The sequence below is a fragment of the Pomacea canaliculata genome, linkage group LG13 (assembly GCF_003073045.1).
Source record: "Pomacea canaliculata isolate SZHN2017 linkage group LG13, ASM307304v1, whole genome shotgun sequence".
NCBI classification, from domain to species: Eukaryota; Metazoa; Mollusca; class Gastropoda; order Architaenioglossa; family Ampullariidae; genus Pomacea; species Pomacea canaliculata.
This window is the reverse complement of record NC_037602.1, coordinates 6,219,222-6,237,502: the sequence shown is the minus strand read 5'-3', so window position 1 is coordinate 6,237,502 and position 18,281 is coordinate 6,219,222. Positions and strand designations below refer to the sequence as shown.

Genomic DNA, 18,281 nt, shown 5'->3' with positions numbered 1-18,281 from the left:
AATAAAACAACTTAACCAGCACCTCCAACGTAAAGAGAAAGAAGCTCATTTAAATTACGACTTTCAGCTTTTGTAAAAAAAAAAAAAAAGATAAAAAGGGATTACATCTTCATTCTGTTCAGCAAATACGTTGCTGGTGTTGAGGGCAAGTGCAGAGGCTGCGTATGGAACATCAAAAGCCATGAGCAGCTCAACAGTTTTGTTTTCATAGGTCTGACGTAGATCAGTGCCCTCTGCTTCCGCTTCTCAGTGACCTCCCCTCGTGCCCCAGAGTGCAGACCGCATGCAAGAACCGAAGGACTGGATATAGCATCAAAGGCCGATACATCTGATATGTGATGCAGCAAAGCGTTGGACTATTTATCCGCGTGTATCTATCAAAAGGCGTTTGGATCACGTGATGTGTAAGTGTGCTTCTCTTTCTCTCCATCTGTGTGTGTGTGTCCTTCACCACACACAATGCAATCTTACAATAATCATTCTCCGATTCTCCACAAAGTGTAAAAGTATTTTGACTTGTCTAATATCACAACAAGTTGTGCTTAGATGAAAATATTGTAACAATATAAGCAACTGAACCTATATATGACCTGTTTAATGACGAGAAATAAACAATTGAAGATATAATAAACAATCGAAAAAGATGAACAATAAACACTCGCCAAACACACCGATGATGTTAGCTGATCCTACAAAGACTAACGAACAGCAAGCAAGCAAAAGGACTAAAAAGTAGACCGGCAGACAGTCCCAGCGGAAGGATACCAAGCCGGAGTCAATCAGGAGCAAAGACACAGCAGTAAATCCTGCACTACGTTCTCGTCAGGGTCTGGGTGGGTGAGGAGTTGGGGGAAGGGAGGAGTTGCGGGACTTGTGCATCAAGATGTCTGCTGGAGTCCCTGCGAACGATCGGGGGCAAGAAAGGTTGAACGGGTTTAATTGTCGGAAATCTGACAGCTGTTTCCTCGCCAGGGGCGAGAGGATCGCCAGCTCAGCAACGGAGGGCACGCGGAGGGAAGCTGCATCAGAGAGAGGGAGAGAAATGGTCTCATTTGTAACGGCTTTACTACTGACACAAAAAACAGTTGGTCAGCCAGTTCAATCATCCATGCAGTTTGTCTTGGACCACTGGTGTAGAAATGAAGTAGAAAAACAAGTCACGTAGGGAAGCCAGGAACATCATCCGAAGTCAGAAACGAAACCCACACTACGCCAAAGCTTTGTAAACAGGTGCCTTGCTCAGAAAAATAACAGCGTGCCGGAGACGAGATCTGAACCCTGGACACTTAATCCTGAGTGGAGCTAAAAAAAAAGGATAATACAACAAATGATGAGACAGACAACATATAAATAAAGAAAAAAAAATGGGAAAGAAAGAAGTGAAGAACACTAAGAACCGTTTTATTTTTCTTTAGCTATATCACCGCTAAAACTATCCCTCGGCGATATGCAAAATATATTTTTAGTTTTTCACCAGCTGCACAGTAGGAGCTGAAAAAAATACACGGTTGAACTACGATTCCAGAGTATTTTTACACCTGTTTTACGTATCATATCACGCGCGCTTTCGAAAGAATTTTAGGGTTTATTTTTTTTTTTTATTTATTTTTATACTCTCAGATTCACCTGCGAAGGATATCTGGTTGAAGCTAAAGATAAAATATGGACGGCGATGCAGGGCAGTCTTCGCACACGATCCTGGCTCTTTAATCTACAAATACTTCAAGAACACCTTACTTGATTTTTTTTCTCGCACACCACTCACTGGTTTGTTGACATGCACTCAGTGCACCAGAAATTTCCTGGTCACTCGCTTAGCGGACAAAAATAAAACAAAACACGATTCCAGCAGAAGGTGCAACTATATGCCGAACTCCATTACAGATACACGTTGCGCACTGTTAGCGACATACCTCAGCCACTGCGCATGTCAACATTTCCACTTGCACGACAAGAAAGATTCCCGCCTCCCAGCCCAACCCACCCCTCCCGACCCTAACAAGCGCCACTGAAAGCGATGCAACGAAAGGGATGCTGGTCTGATGGCGGCACGCGAGTCACGAGTGACGAAAACCTTCCAGATTTTTCTGCCGTTTTTTGCCATGCCTGTTAAGCGTTTCTTTCACTACTTTCTTTCAAGTTGAGTTTTCTTTTCTTCGCACAATTTGCGCATTCATTCTCGTTCGCATGGGTAATTCCCCCTTTTTACATAAGTTACTATTTTAGTTCTTTTCTTGTTCGACTTTGTGGCACCTAATCTTTATTCCTCTATTCATTTTTTTTTTCATATTTGCTCCTTTTCTCGCATAAAATTTCCCATCTTGCATAAGTATGAGCTTTTGCAAGGTCCTTTACGGGTTTTTTTTACGTGAAGAAGTAATGCGCCTATTTGAAACATAGTTTAGAATGACTCACAAAAAAAAAACACACAAAAAAAAAACAAAACATTTTCCCTGGATTGTAAAATATGGAAAAGCACTAAAAGAAAGGTGATTAGGGCTAAAGTATTTTAAAACTCATAGTATATGTATACAGTACATATCACGTACTTTTATATGACATTTGTAATATTTCTGAACAATAGTCTATGAACAAGAATTATGCATTACATAACAAACATGCATTTACGTATGCGCGCGCGTTCACACACACAATATTAAAACTTAGACTAACCCAAACCTCTCTCTCTTGCACCCTGTCTACCTCCATTTTTCTTCCCTTTTCCTTCTTCCTATCAGTTTCATCTGAAACCTGTCTTTATTCTAAAAGAACGCACTGGAGCACCACAACATCGCGTGCAAGGCGAGCGCAGCTCTTCCTGTTTTCGGCAGGGCGTTGTAAATCTGTCAATCTCTTTATGAAGTTTAACAATACGTGTACGGTGCCACCCGTATGCCTGCAAATAGACGACCTGCTTGGCAACACCACAAACACCAACTGGCAGCTCAAAACGGAAAATAGTCCTGCTGCGACTATTTGCCGACGACTGCTTTGGACTTGATTGCAACAACAATAATAATAATAAAGGTTTACATGCAACAAGACGATCATATTCTTATTGGCAGCATGAGAAGAAGACGAATGATGATGATGATGATGATGATGATGATGATGATGATGATGATGATGATGATGATACTTCTTGCAAACAGATAACGATGGAGAAAAAAAAGAGGAGTGAAGAGGAAGATGGAGATAAAGAAAGAGAAGTGGAAGACTGACATGAAAGGGACATAATTTGTAACGGGAGTATTTTTGCCCTGATAATCAGCACCTACGTATCGAGATATTGACATACATACATGTATATATGCACCCTGTTGTGCCGTTGATACAAGTGGATAAAGAGCCTGGTGTTCACACACGCTTCTGACGACAGAAAGAATGATCCACGCGCATGCGCCAAGCGAATTTCCGGTGCTACAATTCCCGAGTTTTGTGCACAGAAGTCTGTTGGTCTGACACGCGACGGGGCGCCACCGGTTTGCACACATTCCCGTCAACACATCCCCACGTTTACCTACAGTCCTACCCCTCACCCAGAACTGCTACCCACCCCTCACCACAACTCCCACTAAGCAAATTACATCAGGTGGGCACAGGCTGGACCCGTCCCGCCGCTGTAATACGTCTCATGCCGGTAACATCAAAGAGATCAGGTAGCAAGCCGATCTTAGCAGGTGAGGGCGCTGCCTCCGACATCTTGTCTTTCTGCGCAGCTGACGAAAGCCTGTGTGATTTCTCTCAGTTCTCTTTGCGGTTCCGCATAACTTGCAGTGTTGTGGCCCAACTCACAGGAAGTCTTGGCATGCGCAGAAAGTCAGATACAGTGTGTGCTGTTGTCTTCTTCCCTCCACTCGTTTTTTGTCCTCCCAGCATGCCGCAGATAACCAACTGATGGACGCCATGTGGCTTCTGGGATTTGGCCGTACTTCGCTCTGCGATTCACATGTTAGCCACACAGTCGCAAGGCAGGAAGTTAGTGTGGAGGGTGCAATATTGGATACTGTGATTACAGAAGGATTGAGCAAGTACGAAATAACCTCTCAACTTTAAAATGTTAGAAAAATGTTCGGGTGGACGAGTTTCAAAAACAACAAATAATCAGTTGCTTCATCGAAAGTACATTTAACTCTAAAAATAATGATCAACAAGAGTTGACACTTGAAGGACAAAATTTTAATGGTCCCCTTTCACAATCAAACATTTGTAAACATTTGTTCCGTTAACAACAATCCTTAACGGAATAATCCAATTTATTTCACGTACCCCTCCACGACAGAAATATAAAAACAAACACAAATATATCTCGTTAAAAAAAAACTAAACTAAACTCTTTAGTGTTGAAAACTCCTATTGACAGTCAAAAATCTGAGGATAAGCAAGAAAAAAATGAGATGCTGGGGCAATAAAGACCTGCGGCATCACGATTTCAAACAGTCTTCCTCTCGAATTAGGTTGTGATAAAGGGAGGTAACTGTGCTCAGTCTCCAGGGTATGGCTCGCCCTTTCGCCCAAAGTATCAGGGGAAGGCACAGCACTATTCCAGGTGTTGCATGCATTTCACTCGTCTGTCATTCCCTCAGTTTGCCTACGCAAATGCGAGTAGTTTATCTCCCTTTAATGATGGCTTATTTTGGCACGCCTCCGGTGATTACCCAGCCTTCAAATTATCACCCCTTTCATCTCAGTAGACACTCCATGTCAGCATCTGCAGCTCTCTGTAAGGTTCATTTCTTTCTGTCACTGTTTTGGGGTAGGATTGATTTGGTTTTTTGTTTGCTTTCTATTTACTACCATTTGTGATGATTTGTTTGATCGATGGCGCTGGTTCTAACTATTCCAAGTTCATTTTTCATTCGTCAGACAAAATAGATATTCCTCAATCTCCCGCCCCTCCTAATAAACAAGTCATAAATGTCAAAACAGTATAAGAGGATTATCTGATCGCTTTGTCGAGCATCCATGTTTGTTTAGTAAACAAGCCAGTCCATGAGTAAACTCTGGAGGATTAATCTTTAACCAGAAAAATATTATGAACAATTCACCGCAGTTTTTTCCCACATTTTGTCACCACAGTTTGTCACAGTTTGTCATCATAGTTTGTCATTACAGTTTGTCACATAGTTAGTTTACTGCAGTTTCAGGTTTAAAGTGATATCAAACTAGTCATTACCGATAACCTTCCTTCCCTCCCCGTATTACCTCCTCTAACCGCTAACTGCCAGTTACACTTCTAAAGACAGTTCATCTTTCCTCTGGAGCGCTGTATCAGCACACTATCTACATTTTATCAAGAAAACATCAAATAGATTGAGCTTGCTTTCAACCGTCACTTTATAAAAAAAATTGTTTCTCTGATCCATCTAATTCTAAATTATTTTAACCAGAACGATCTCGTCCATTCTCGTCTCCCCTTGCAGGTGATATTTTCCCAGTTTTTTTTTAACTCTCTATATCTACCCAGTCGTCTGCATTAGGGATTCTATTTAAACATGATACAGCCTGCAGACTAAACATGCTTTTAGAAGATGTGAGTAAGATGTGAAGTTTCCAAGGCGCTGACAGACAGACAGCCTCTGGTGCTCAAGGACCAGCCTGTCTAGAGTATCCGCCATAACATGATCGTAGACATGTATACCATATGATTCTCTTCGGGATGAAGAAAAGAACAAGACATCTTTGTGAACTGTTCGAGACAGAGACTGAGCGGTAGATAAACGAAAGTAGGTAGGATGAGGGGATTTCTTGGTTTAAAAAAATGTCTAGTCTTATCGATAGTTGTCACACAGTAGACAACTCACAAGAAGATACATTTCCAAAAGATACAGCACTCCCTCTCCATATCTTACTACCATTCGATCTGCTCTGTAAGTGTGTGGACTGTGTACACACTCACCCACACTTCGTTTTGGCTTGATACTGTGAAATTTCTGTTCATGGATTTGTTTTGTTTCTTTTTATTTTGTTTTATTCTGTTAATTTTATGATCTTTTCCACTGAACTGTTTGTGCACCTTCCTCTACGAGATCCAAGCCTGGTTATAAAAAAAATTACTGTCACTGCATCTGTTTCTCATTCCATGCAGTGTGTGTCTGTATCACAGTTGCACACATATACCAACACACGCATACACATATGTGCGCCCACGCATACAAACACGCATATCGAGAAATAAAAAAGCAGAAATAAAAAAAGACCGCGGCGGGATAGGAAGCACAAAAAAAGACGGAAGCGAGAGAAAGATTTCTCAACCAATCACAAATAACAAAAAACCAAAAAACAAAAAACCCTAGAAATACGATCTGAACGGAAGCTACACAGTGCGGCAGGAAACTTGAGCAGATGTAATTTACTGGAGTGTTGTAACTCGTCGCAGAAAAGGGGGATTAATTCCAACACAAGTTGACTACTTTCCTGCAGTTAGTGTTCTTAACTGGCCTGAAACAGTCAACATTTACTTCAACTACGATATTCAGTATACACCCTAAATTATTGCTCCAGTAAACAATAACATTAATGCTCATTAGCAATAAATGATAAATTAAATATAGTTTTAGCATACATAATAACAAAATCAAAGAAAAAAATAATAACATCTATGAAGCCCGCACACGGGAGCGAGAGAGAACAAATCCGACAGAAGAAGATGTAGTACGAGTGAGCCAAGGTGGTGGCAGTATTGAGCGAGGAACGACAACTCAGGCTGAGCCAGGAACGACAACTCGGGCTGAGCCAGGAACGACAACTCAGGCTGAGCCAAGAACGACAACTCGGGCTGAGCCAGGGCGCAGTCCAGGCGGCGCATGCTTGTATTACCTGTGCGTCATCCGAGACTCATAATCGGAGAGCTCCAGCCCCGCTGAAGTGCGAAATAGCTGCGACTTAGGGTAGATACGACCTGGCGTTCGGTCTCGCTTCGCCTTCATTCTTTTTTCTTTCTTTTTTGGCCGCTCATCGTCTTCAGCTCCCCGATCGCTTCGTCTCTGTCAAGGGAGAGCAGAAATAGCCGAGCTTCTTCCACATCACACGTCACAGAGAATGCTGCGCGCGCAATCGGAAACCTCGTCTGCAGTGGTGCGCTTCCTGCAGTCATGTTCCCACCCCCTTTACATGAAGTACCAGCTCACCCAGAGCTGCCGAAAGATGGGGCGAAAGTAAACAAGAACAAACAAGCATGCGAGTTGGAGTTGAATGGCTTCTTGTCATCTGGCTTTCTGATTAACCATTAGCAGCATAGGTGACTTTTTATCTCTCCAGTTGTATAAGAAAGAAAAGTATGATGAACGGAAGTGGCTATTATTGACCTGAACATTCAAGTGAAATTTGCCGTGCTCTGTTTTTATTTATTCATTAATCACTGTGATGTAAAGTATTACAAACTCATAAGTGTGTATAGTCATTACACCCACGAATGCAAAATTGCCAAGTCCCAAACGTTAGGCGATTCTTTCTGACTCTTTTTTTTTTTTATTTGGGAATTTTTTGTTTGACCATTTTTCCACTTGTTGTATGATGAGAGTCACACACAAGTCAGAAAATGGATACAAAACATTTTTCCCAACCCCATGCTTATATGTTAGTGTGATAAAACAAGTTTTGCAGATAACCTTAACCTTACACTCAGTCACCCTCCACCATTAAAAAAAATGAGGATGTATGTGTTAAAAAAATATACAATGATAAATGACGAAAACTGAGGTGACGATACAGATGATATTTCCCGTTTCTACACTAGATGGTTCTGGCACCTTCCCTACACAAGGCCCTCATCCTCCCCAACATTACGCCGGCGGACGCACGCATCATACATCGAAAGAAGGTAAGAGATAGTCCCAGCTGAACCAAGATGAAGGATATCACTGGAATTCTGAAAACTCAAAAGATATGGACTCTTACACCTTTCTTTTTTAAGCCTACTGATGATTTAAACCTGCATTTCTTTACCGCGGCGCGCCTCTGTGCGCAGATAACGTGGAGACGAGAGCAATGGTGGTGGCGATGAGGGCAATGACGAAAGTGGATGTGGATGAGAATGGGTGGATATTTTGGTGTTCGAGTTGGCGGCTGTGATGTCGATGACCACGAAGAGGAGGAAGAAGCAAAAGGAAGATGAAGATGTCGTGGGATGATAACGATAATGACGATAACTCTGCTACTGTCATCGTTGATGATTACTTCAAGCCCTCGTTATGTTTTAGCTCTTCAACCTCTTCTGTCTCGCCTTCTAGTTTTGAGAGTCTTCTGGCTTCTTAGAACGTGCAAATGTTCTGTCCCCAACGTCTCTCTCACTTCCGATCTCCCGAGGTGCAATTTTCTCTCGCCTGATTGGCCGGGCCCGGCTGTTCGTCTGCACGCCCGCTGCCCGTTACTCCCACACGTCACGCACAAACCATAAACAGTCTCGGCACTTACGGCTCCATCATAGCCTTGCGTCAGTGCCGACGTCCCAAACCTACGTCACCCCCTTCCCCGAAAAGCGGAAGGTCAGTGGGACTGACGCAAATCAACCAATCGAAGACGATGTTACATCGAAAACCATCCAACCGAAGATGACGTAGCATCATTTAAATATCGACCGTTGGATTGGGAGTTGTGCCGGCGGTCTGCAGTTCCTAAATAAAACGTGATGCCGTCTTCAGTGTCACATGATTTTGAGGAAAGCTTTTTTTTTTCTTTTAGGTCATGGGTCTCAGGGTTACCTAGCCCAGTTCGTGGACACTATCTTCGCGCAAACTTTTCCTCCATTTTAGAGAGATTGTTTAAGGCATATCATTCAAACAGAAGATGAAAATCGAATACTACGCTCACGTAGATGAAGGACCTATAGTCAAGACCTCTTAGAATCTGGATTATAAAGAAAAAGAACGAGGGAGAGAGAAAAACTCGAAATGTGAGTCTCGTTCACCTACATCAACCCCGCATGTATACCCACTTATTCGCAGGCATACATACAAAGATACATGGACAAACATTAAAACTTTATTTTACGCGGGTAACAGAACAAGCAATCTGCGTTTCTTACTTTAAGCCCTCCGATCAAAAATGCTCAAAACTAAACAACTTCAAAAGGAGAAGAAAGAAAAAGAAAAACACGGTAGAAAGCGCCTCCGCTGACAGTTCATGAAGAGGATGTTTGTATGTAGATGACTGCATCAGTTCATCTTACACCAGTTATCTCTCGCCGAAATAAAACGATCGGCGTTCCCTCGACATAACCTTTCGTAAATCCGACGAGTAATGTAGATGATATCTCTCTCCTCCCGACGACGATGTGAGGGGTGAGTTCTTGTTGTTGCTGACAGTGAGATTTATCGCTGATATCTGATAGAGTCGATCGGGACGATCGTAGACACGTAAAATGTCATCAGACGACAAACAAGATATGTTCTTAGACTAGTAAGATGCTAGCCCTGGTAGTGCAGTACCAGGATGGAAAGAAAGGTTGCCCCCATTAACATCCACTTATTTTTAGTCTGGTAACAAGCCTTTGGCAAATACAATAATTTACTGAAAATAAGTAATAAAGATGTTCGTATTGTATTTATATTCTTTCTTTATTAAAAGCTTAGGTGAACTGATGGTAGGGGTAGGTAGACAAAAGTGTCAATAAGGTGGAGTGTGGGTGGAAAAACAAAAAAGAGAGGAATAACAAATACAGTTTTAAAAAAAGTGAAGAATAAAGATCAAAGTTGAATGATAGACAAATAGGTATAAAATAGGTATAGGGAGAAAGAGACTAAAAGTTCAATTATTGAAAATGATCCAAATAATAGATTGTACTCAACTCGAGCCCTAAGATGATAAATGTCCTCCTTTTGTGAAAGAGGCTGAAAGAGAAAAGAGAAGGTAAGAAAGCAAGACAGAGTAAAAAAGTGGGAGGAGTAGAACAGGTTCTACAGAAGGGCAGAGAGGAGTAAAACAAATTTCGGTGAAGCAAAACAAGTTAATTTGTTGCTAACCCTCAGTTGCAGCGGCATCCATCTAGCAAGTGACCGTATACCAAATAACAGCGGTAGAAATTGGAAGGAGTGAAAAATGGATGAAAAACTTTCGCAGTAACGGTCGGTCGTGGCCACCAGCAGAAGATCCCGAGAGATCCCCAGCCAGCGAATTCAACAAGTCCACGCAAGACAACAGCAGTGACAGTAATGAAGATTTTCGCGCATGGCAGATGCAGTCTGAGGATCAGTACGAGTCACGTGAGACAGCCAAGGGAGACCACTACAGGCATCTCCGCTTCCACAGAGGGGAAAATTCTGTATCTTGCAAACTGGCTTCAGCATCGGGGGGAAAAAATACTGAACTGTATGACACAGGGCGGAAGGCAGCAGCAGAACCACAGGAAGTGGAAGCAACAGAAAAAAACCCCACTCTGGTGATAAAGGTTAAACATTGCCTACAGGCGCCCTCTCGCGGTCACCGACTGCAACTCGCTCAGATCTTGGCAGGCGATGTGTACACTGCCCAGAGGCTAGGTGAATGTATGACCGTTGCTATATCTGACTGCAAAAATTAGTTGCTTCTGATTGTTTTGACTGCACATCAATAGGTTCTGATTGCAGCATCCATGTTGTAGGTGCAAACCTCCATAAATGCTCGGATTGGGGAGTCGGTAAGTTCCCTCCTGCATTACCCCCAGTTTCTCATTTGAATGTTACAAGATTGTGTCTGCAACACCAATAAGTTCTGACAGTAGCTTGGATGAGTTCTCTGTGTAACCTCAACAGGTTTTACTGACTTTAACATCAACACCTTGTGACACATTGTTATAAGATAGTCCGACATTCCTGGAATGGAGATATTTCCCTGTCTTTGTCTACCTCTATGTTGGCATTTTTATATTATTTGTTTACTGTTGAGTTTTATTCTAATTAAAACGTCTGCTCAGTTTCAACAGAGGATGTTTTAGGCAGACAAAATATCTGGTAACATGTGGATTCTAATCCGTGAGAGAGATATTGGGTGAGAAAGAGTTAAAAGAAACGGTTAGGACCAGGTGTCTTCAAGATATATGTTAACTGCTTTATATCATCATATCCGGCGACCAAGTATATTTGAGGGAAAGTTATATTATCTTCCTGCAAGAAAAGCCTGGAACATAAAATGTGTTGCCAACGCCCAATATAGTAAGGAGAACATCTGTCTGAAGTAAAATAACAATAAACCTAACATCAGCCTTTTTTTAATAAATACTTGATAGCACTTTTTATCTTAAATAAAACTTTAGACCAATTAGCGAGAAATAATAATAATGATGAAACTGATATCCCTTCACTGTACAGCTCTTATTGTTGTCCATGTTTGTTGTCTTAATTCCGTCTTTGTCTTGTGCATCTACATACCCGTAAGTGTTTCTGGAGTGGTTGTGGCTTTCTATATTTTTAGTTGTAAATGGACAAATGAGAACGAATTTTTCGTTGACTAACGATATCCACACTTGGGGTACGTGGCTTGTTGGCTACATCTTCAACCTCTGTGTGGTCATGTGGTTTGTGAAACATGTTTTAACAGTATTTTGTGCGCGTGCTCAAGCTCTCTTTCAACTCCCTCATGGATAACTCGATGGAAAAAAGATTATTTTTGGACCTGCAATCTGTTGGCAGGGATGAGGACATCGTCCTAACTGGATGCTGATGACTTCACATGTTGAAATGAATCTCCACCCTTCTCACTCCATTCTTCCTGACAGCATCTGGCTTTCCTCACACATGGCATTGTATCCTGTCGAGTCAAATCTCTCTACTCTGTTTTCGTGTTTGAGTTCGGTCTTTTCAAGCCTGGTAGAGTGCAATAAGCAAGTTGAATGAAATCGTGTTATATCAATGTCCTGCATGGTTACATTATTATTAGAGCCAACAACATGCTTGAAATTAAATTTACATTTTTCTTAATTCTATTTAGAGAAAGATATAAACTTTTTCATATCTGTCAGAGAGAGGAAGAAAAAAATACATGATTTTCGATTACATCAATATATGAAGAAGTAGGGAAATAGAACAGGGACAGAATAATCTCCATCAACACTAAAGCAAAGAAAAGCCTGCAATTCTGCGGCTGCTTTTGAGTCCGGAAACATGTGAAATGTATCCGCGATCCATCCCCTTCTTGGGCTGGCCTTTGCGCCGCTTCTGATGTTGTTGGTCCAAATATTTTCTCGTCGCCTTTAATTACACCGAGTCCCCCATCTGCCTCAGCAAACATCGGGACTGCAGAGGTGTGCTGAAAAGGGAGTTTACACCAGAGCGAGGGCTGCAACATCACAAACTCCACAAGTTCTATGAGACGAGGCCTGCGTCTTGTTAAGAGGGTCATTTTCTTAATGGCACTGCATCGGGGAAGAAGAGGCAAAGGGAAGAAATATTTGGTTCCTTTGCTACGAGGATTCCGTGGAAATTCCCGACATGCGTGCTTGATACCGGATGTTTGACAACCCAATCTTGTGCTGAATATTTTGCGCATGCGCTGTATCAGACACCTGACATCAGAATCGTCCAAAGCTGAGTTAGGGGTGGCGGGTGGAAGGGCAGATAATAACGCTTCAAGAGCTAATGTGGGTTCGGAGCTGTTTTAAGCAGATCGTGATTACAAGAAACCCTGTCACTTATTGATACATGGAAGCTAACTGGTCACAAAGACTAGGAATTGATGTATTACAGCTATATAGATAAATGTATTTCAGGGTTCATACAGGTCAGCTTAGGAAAATCAGTAATTCACAGAGTAACTCGTAAATAGTAGGAGTGAGTAGGAGTCAGTGAGTAAAGAGTTTGCTGTTACTAGTTTTTTCTCATTCGTCCAGTCCACTCCACTTCTGTTTCTTTTCTCAGACAAGGATTCAAAAATAAAATTTTAAGATATCTCAGCCTTCATCGGAAATTGTGGCAGTGCTTATGTACCTAATATGCTTCTATAATTTTATTAATGCATTTCGATTTAAAGTTCGTTCTTGCTAACCATTTCGTTCTAAATAATTGAATTCCAAGCATCCTCCTACATCACACGAAATTTGTCGGAACAATTTGTTTAGCACAATGGCAAGATCACCGATGTAACATTTAAACTTTGCACAATGCTACAAATCTGTCAACAGTTTATATATATGTATGTCAGTCCAGTCAGTTTGGTTGTAGACAAACTATTATTTTTAAAAAGTGAGCTGTAACGAAATATCAAAACCTCTTTTTCAATTATTCTCCATATAATTTTTTAACTTTCGTTTTATAGGTTCCATATATATATATCACGTGGGCAAGACATCCTGCAAGTTGATTGTTGAAACTGAGAAAGTTTTCTCTAGGAATGTAGACACTTCTTGTTTCTTGTAAAATGTCGTTTTGTCTGAAAAAACCCAACTCCGACATTTTCCGCGAGGTCAAATGGCAATAATACATGTAAACTATAAAAATTATTATGGAATACAAATGCCTGCAGGCACTTTGATACCAGAAAATGTTGATTGAGAACTTGATGTATATACTGGCCTAATCTCGCGAATAAAGGAGGGTGCCAAGCCCTGTCGTGGCCCTAATGTCTGGTATTTTACGCTAGCTTGAGCCTGTATGTTGTTTTCTCGCCAATCTTCGCCTCGAGCATTTCAAGAAGACGCTGGTTGCAGTTAGAACACGAAGTCCATTTCAACTTTGCCCTTTCCCCCTTAAAGAAGACGTGGAAGCTTTCATTTGGAAAATGGAACACGGTATTTCTCCACATTAAATTATTTTGTGGGCGCTAAACCAACGAAAATTGCGTGAGATAAGCCCAAGATGAATGGCTACTTTTTTCTCTGAGAATGTTCTAGTGTGTTTACAGTACAGCAGCGCCTCAGCGATGTCCATGAAGACGACAAGAGTCGGCTGCAAGGAGCCAGCGCTCGGGTCCCTCCCACGACCCCCCGAGGAGTTCTTGTCTCGTGAATAAGAGTTGGTTGTCGCGGCAAGTTAGATATTTGATTACTGAACTGCAACGTGGGCCAAAAACAAGTAGCAGATAGAACTAACACCGACAAACATGAGACTGATTCGATCGATGGCGAATGTTTGCCTAAAACTTAGAGACGCTGGAAAGTGCGAACGTTGGCCGCGCCTTGGAGCCATCTCTCGGCAAATGCGAACTGAGCCAAATTTGAACTGAAGAGAAAAAAATTAGAATGTGGAGTGAGGGGATCTGGATTTGCGTGCTTACGTCTGAGCTTTTGAGAAAAATAAAAGGGAAAGAAAAAAGAGCGAACGATGTCTTGGGTGCACGTGCTGTGCATGTACATGAAAGTCGACCCATGTGCAATGAAGAACAAAAAGAGTAATAAGTTTCAAATCCATATTCCTCCCAATGGGTCATAAAGAGAAAGCAAGTAGGATTTTATTTGCAGCGCCTACACAACTAGTGAGAATCAATGGACAAGATCAAGGGTGAATTGTCCAAAGAGGAATGAATTGCAGAGAGCCAAACTCGTTGGCGGACAGGAAGACAAACGGACGGACACAAAAACAGAGAAATCTATAGTTGTGAGAAGCTTTATTCGACAAGCATCAATTAAATGGTAAGAAACCGTTTTGAAGTGTAGGTTGGCTGGTCGGGTGTCTACACATGGACCACTTCATTGCGTCACCAGTCGTCTGAGTGTTGACTCCCCACGGTTCGGACCTCAGGCAGGATTTGTGAACGAATTTAAAAACACAACAACGAGAGTAGAGAGCGCCAGTGAGACTGACAACCCGGGTGAGGACCTTTCACAGACACTCCCCGACACACACATACCCGTATCTCACCTACAACTGTCACTAAAGTACGTCACTCTGGATGAGCTGCTCACGTCACGGTGACGACCGTTTCTTCGGTGGAGGAAGAAAAAAAAAGGTTAGATGGTTGCATGTGTTGCAGAAGACGCAACCCTTGCCACCCTATCTACCCCCCATCTACCACGTCTACGCGGGAGGTTCCTCCACCAGTAACTGCCTCTTCACCTGCATCGCTTCATTGCCTTATTGCCAGTCACTGTCACTTACGTCCCGCTAAAGCCCTGCCATTCGCAGGTACTCAAAGAAACCGCCACTTTTTTTTTTTAAAGCACACCCGTGACATGATTGAATGCGCATGTCTTGTGAGAGGGGGAGGGTCAGGGGTCTGGAGGCTGTGAGGAGGACGGGGATGGCTACTCAAGCGTTTCTCACTGAACGTGCGGCGAGTGAAAAAGATTGCAGACACGAGCGAGGTGGGGTAGAGGGGTAGTGGTGGGTGGTGTTGAGTCTTCAGCTGTTCCAGGACAAAATCAACATGTGTTAGACTCTTCAAGGCTCCAGGCTTGCAGGGTGTTCCTTACAACCGAAACGACAGTGCAGCTGTAAGGAGTCTGAAAGCGAATTGGTGATGTAACTGCAGACATGATGAGCCAGTTTTATTTTTATTTTTTTATTTCAGCTGCAAACACTGATGCACATGTGCTGCTCCTTTGTCAGCCTTTGGATAACATCTTTGATAACTATGAAATGGAAAATGAAAAATTCCACGAAGACGAAAAACAATGAATCCAGAAAAAAGATTTATTTGGATTACAGACAAACAGAAACCCTCCAAAAACAGAACTCACACGGTCCAAACTTTTTTCCAGGACTTGATAGTTTCGCCACACAAGAAGATAATCTGATCAGCAGAGAGAATTTAATTAATCATTAGTTACTGGCGGCTGTCTGCAGCATATAATGCCCTTCGGGTTGAATTTTTGCAAGATCACCAAACAAGACCTGCTCACCACCGACAAATACAGGTCTAAGTGGTGAGCCTCCTACCCAGCTGTCCCCTGCCCCTTCCTCACAACGACCAGACCTGGAGGACCAGCTGCTGCAAGCCAGGGGATGATTAACAGTGTAGAAGTATAGAAACTTCGTATTAAATACTTTATTCTTTCTCCAGTACGACAGTTAATGATCCAGTTGTTGCAAAGTTTCAGCATATAAGTCCTGTTCGAATCTTTGTGTAAATCGTTGTGTCACCTATCTCGCATACGTTCGATTATTTCCAAAACTCAAGAAACATCTCAATGTCTTGAATTCCCACACACATTGCAATAACCCTGACTTTGCCGGGGGAACTCGGCATCAGACTATACACCATCCACTATGACACCTGCAAGATATCTGAGACTGTTGAACCCCAGCGCTTGAAAGTTTTGTGGCTTCCAAGAGATGAAAAAAAAACGCAAACCCTCCGGCACTGCCGAGAATCGAACCGAGGCACTCTAAGACTAGAAACGACAACCTTAACATGCACACGATACCATCTTGTTTTATTACCAACAGTGTTCGCTCACCGCCACAAGAAAAGGTTGCCCTTTGTTTTTAAGGAATCGAAGCTTGCCTAAACATTGCTGGTATTAACGATCACCAACTTATCTGTCGCATATCTACCCAAACCTCTAAACGCTCCTCGAGGTCCAAATAGACAGTCAGAGAACAGAAAAGGTCGGAGGATTGTACAAAAGAGTCTGCACTGGTATTTTTAGACATTAAACCATAACCGCAAGACACCCCGCGTAGTCTTCTGGTGGTTTTCATCACCCTCGTCACACCCTCGAAAAACCATTAATAATAAAATATATCAATACGAAACTGAAGATGTGCTAGATATTTAATATTGGAAAAATATTAACACTGACACTTGGATTTATCTCTTTATTTGCTCAAATACTGTACTCAAGTACGAGAAAGCCATAAAAAAGAGGTAACTCACAGGAATAAATCAAATGTAAAGAAATATTAATCGAGTGACCTCATGCACTAGACGAACCATTAAATTCTAAAATTTGAAATTATCTTGTCTTCCACAACAAGAGACGATAAAGGAGAGTAGAGGGGGGAAAAAGAGTTCAGGAAGTATGCATTCACACCAGTGTGAAGGGCAACCGGTTGCCTGGACACAGCATCAACTCTGCTGCTGCTGCTGCTGCTGCGACTGCCTCCACCGTCCATAAACAAGCGCCATTTGTATGCAGCTGCAGGACGAGGCAGAACTCTCCACGTCTGGACACAGTCCGTAAACCACTCACACGCTGCAGATGGCGGGACCCACTCTTGGAAAAGAAGTCGCGCTTGTCGAAAAATTGATGAGTGTTCGCTGTTGAACTTAGTGAACTACCTTTAGGCCGGCCGACAGCCCTCGTGTGCTGTCTTGTGGAAGTTCAAAGCCTCGTGTAATCTTCAAAATTGACGCAGTTTTTCTCTATTTGTTCTTCTGTCCTTCTCTTCCCTCCCTCTCTCTCTCTCTGTTCCAACGTGTGCTTGGCCTTTCGCAGCCTCATAAGGCCACCTGTCACCATTGCGTGTTCTGAAGCTTGAGAGCTGCAGGCAAGTCGGCATCCTCTGTCGCCATTGCTAGTGAAGAGGAAAGCAGGATGAAGCAGCAAGCAGCCAACAGTCTTTACGAGGGGAAGCCTGCTGCAGCAGAGAAGCTTGTCAGGTCATGTTAATAAAATCCTCTGTCACTCCTCTTCTCACCTCTGTCTTCCCTTCTTCCTCCTCTTCCGTTTTCTCTTTCTTCACAGATTTCTCTCTTAGAGATGCTCTTCTTTCTCTCTGTCTCTCTCTCTCTCTCTACCTTCCTCTCCTTGTCTCTCTTTTATTCTCCAAGTATATTTGAATCTTCGGGGTAGACATATTCTGGTTGTGTAGGTTGCTAGGGGACGACGACAAGAAATGTACCCGGATGAAATTTTTAAAATTAAGAAAAAAAGGATTGAGAAAAAGAAAAAAAGGAGGAAGAAAGAAAATGACATAAAGAAAGAAAGACAAATCTGCATGCGAGGCATGGAGGTGCTCGCAGCTTTCTGTCCGTACTTGAGAATATTGCATGCACCCAACAGCACTCCACAACTCCAGGCTCTTCGCCCGGCTGTCGGCGGCAAGTCGTCTTGTTTTGCTGCTGTTGTGATTTAATACATGTCTGCTCCAGTCTCTAAACTCTCTCATCTTTGAGGAAGCCACGTTGACCAAAAAAAAAAAAAAATTCCGGACATTCGAATCCTCTGGTTTTTGCGGTTGTGCACGAAAGAAAAATCCATTTCTTTGTCCACAGTCTAGTTTTTGTATGGCTATGGATTATGGTGGTTTTTTTAATTATTCATTGAAGAACATTGTGAAGAAGTTAAGTGTTAAGGCTAAATAATACACTTGATACAAGTGACAGATAATTTTGTGATTATGTTGTAGGTATGGAGAAAAATAAAAGAATAATTGTTAAGGCAAACGATTTCAGATTGTAGAATGGAAGATTTTCTTTAAGTCATTAAT

General features: G+C 42.2%; 1 protein-coding gene across 1 annotated transcript in view; it reads right to left on the bottom strand.

The window, feature by feature from the left end:
* The window catches only part of LOC112553928, a 68,963-nt gene that overhangs the window by 7,011 nt on the left and 43,671 nt on the right, over positions 1-18,281 (bottom strand). The gene's annotated exons all lie outside the window — the stretch shown is intronic.